The sequence below is a fragment of the Orycteropus afer genome, unplaced genomic scaffold, assembly GCF_000298275.1.
Source record: "Orycteropus afer afer isolate SDZICR_OR568_19922 unplaced genomic scaffold, OryAfe1.0 scaffold00208, whole genome shotgun sequence".
Classification (NCBI taxonomy): Eukaryota; Metazoa; Chordata; class Mammalia; order Tubulidentata; family Orycteropodidae; genus Orycteropus; species Orycteropus afer.
Window position 1 is genome coordinate 4,388,217 of NW_006921795.1, and position 2,671 is coordinate 4,390,887.

Sequence of the window (2,671 nt, forward strand, 5' to 3'; positions counted from 1 at the left end):
ACCCAAATCACAAACAGATAAAAAAGAAAGAAAGAAAGTGGAGGTCCTTTATCTATCAGGGCATCTTTCAGCTTTGAACCATGGGTCTTTGACTGACAGCAGGGCATCATCATCAGTTGACACCTCATAAGGACCCAGGCTGCGCTGCCTATGCCTGTACCACTGACTGAATTATTTGGATCAAATGTGGAAAACTCCTTCTACCTTTCTATCCTGGGGTTCACTTCTGGAGCTTTTGTTGTTGTTGTTGTTGTTGTTTTCTTCTTCTCTCTTCCTTTTCTCCCCTGACTTGTCCAATAGGAGGAACACAATAAATCATCACCAGACAACCAAAGCTATTACAATTAATACCTCATCCAATAGACAGGTAACACCAAAAGCTCCTGCACCACAGGACCAACAACAGAGGGTAGACAACACTTGCTCATCCCAACTCCAGATCCTCTTCATGATGAACAGAGACTTACACCCATATCCCCACTAATGATTCCACCAACACAGAGAGAGCTGGAGAGTGACCCAGTACAGCCAAGTTAATGACCTAAGAAGCACACCTGCTCTACACTTTCAAATATCATAAAACAAAATCAGGGTGAAAAAAAATAAATATATAACTAACAATTAAAGACAACAACATCAAAATGTCTAGGAAACAACAGACAACCTCTATTCAAACAAACAAACAAACAAAAAAAACAAGGAAACCATAAACAGAAACAACGAGAAGATAGACAGTACCCTGGAAGAATTCAAGAAAATCATTCAAGAACCCCAAAACAGCAATTAGAATCCAGAAGATTAACACTAAAATTACAGATACAGATAACACATGGAAGGACAAAAGAGTAGACTGGCTGAAGAACACATTCCCAGCTTGAAGACAAATCCATTGATGGCAGCCTATATGAAGAAAAATCAGAACAAAGATTTAAGAGAAATGAAGAGAACCTAAGAGTTATATGGGACGACATGAAAAGAAACAACAGACACCTCATTGGAATACCAGAACAAAAGGAGGCAAGGAAAAAAAAAAAAAGACAAAATTGTGGAAGAATTGCTAACAGAAAATTTCTTCCATATCATGAAGGAAGAAAAGATATCCATCCAAGGATGGATATCCATCAACAACCCAATACAGCATAGATCTCAAGAGAAAGTCACCAAGACATATCATAATCAAACTCTCCAAAACCAAAGACAAAGAAGGAATCTTTGGAGCAGCTCAGGAAAAATGAAATGTCACCTAAAATGGACAACCAATAAGACTAAGCTCTAATTTCTCATCAGAAACCATGAAGGCAAAAAGGCAATGGGGTGGCATATATAAAACTTTGAAGGAATAGAATTCCCAACCAAGAATTATATAACCAAACTGTTCCTCGGCTATGAGGCTGAAATAAAGGCATTCTCAGACAAATGAAATTAAGGGAATTTGTGAAAGTCAGATCACCCCTACAAGAAATGCTAAAGGGAGTCTTTCCAATAAAGAACCCACAACAGAGAAAAACAAATTAAAATCAAGACACTTAAAACAACCTCATAAAATAATGTACACAAAGAAATAAGGGAGTCAAGCTGCAGACAACACTAACAACAAAGCAAACAGAGGGAATAAAAGTTTTAATTACAAAATGTCCAAATAAAGAGGAAGGCATGACAATGTCTTCATAGAAGAGACCATTCCAAACTTAGAGAGATAAGAATTTATTTCAGGGTAACCACAAAGAAAATTAACAACCCTCCTAAGCAAACTCAGAAGGAAGAAAAATACATGGGCTTCACAAGCACAAAACCAACAATAATTAAGAAAAGAGAAATACTTGATAACAAAATGACAACACAACTTTGCTTGCTGAAAGTGAGGATAACTTGGAGTATTTATTGATGAAGATTAAATACTACAGTCTGCAGTATGAATTATACCTCAATATAAAGAAAACAAAAATCCTCATAACTGGACCAATAAGCAGCATCATGATAAATGGAGAAAAGACTGAAGTTGTCAAAGATTTCGTATTATTTGGTTCTACAATCAACACCAATGGAAGCAGCAGTCAAGATATCAGATGTCATATAGCATTGGGCAAATCTGCTGCAAAAGACTTCTCTCAAGTGCTGAAGAGCCAAGATGTCTCCTTGAAGACTGAGGTATGCCTGACACAAGCCTTGGTATTTTCAATCACCTCATATGCAGTCAGCTGCAGGGATCCAGGTGAGGAGAGGAACTCAGGCACTCCCAAAGCAGCGGTGCAGGAGAGCAGGAAAAAGAGGATTAAAAGGCAGGAACCCTGACAGAGAAGCAGTCAGAAGCAGGGATCTAGGTGAGAAGAGGAACTCAGGCACGCCCAAAGCGGCAGTGAGGGAGAGCAGGATAAAGGGGATTAAAAGCCAGGGACACTGACAGAGAAGCAGTCAGCCGCAGGGATCCAGGGAAGGAGAGGGAAGTCAGGCATGCCCAAAGCAGCACGGCAGGAGAGCGGGAGAAGGGGGATTAAAAAAGCCAGGAACCTGAACAGAGGAGCAGTCAGCCGCAGGGATCCAGGTGAGGAGAGGAACTCTGGCACGCCAAAAGCAGCAGTGCAGGAGAGCAGGAAAAGGGGATTAAAAGCCAGGAACTCAGACAGAGGAGCAGGCAGCTGCAGGGATCCAGGTGAAGAGAGGAACTCAGGCA

At 40.5% G+C, this 2,671-nt stretch overlaps 1 protein-coding gene across 1 annotated transcript in view; it reads right to left on the minus strand.

The window, feature by feature from the left end:
• Window positions 1-2,671, minus strand: part of DTD1 (D-aminoacyl-tRNA deacylase 1) — a 362,106-nt gene that overhangs the window by 100,520 nt on the left and 258,915 nt on the right. The window lies entirely within an intron of this gene.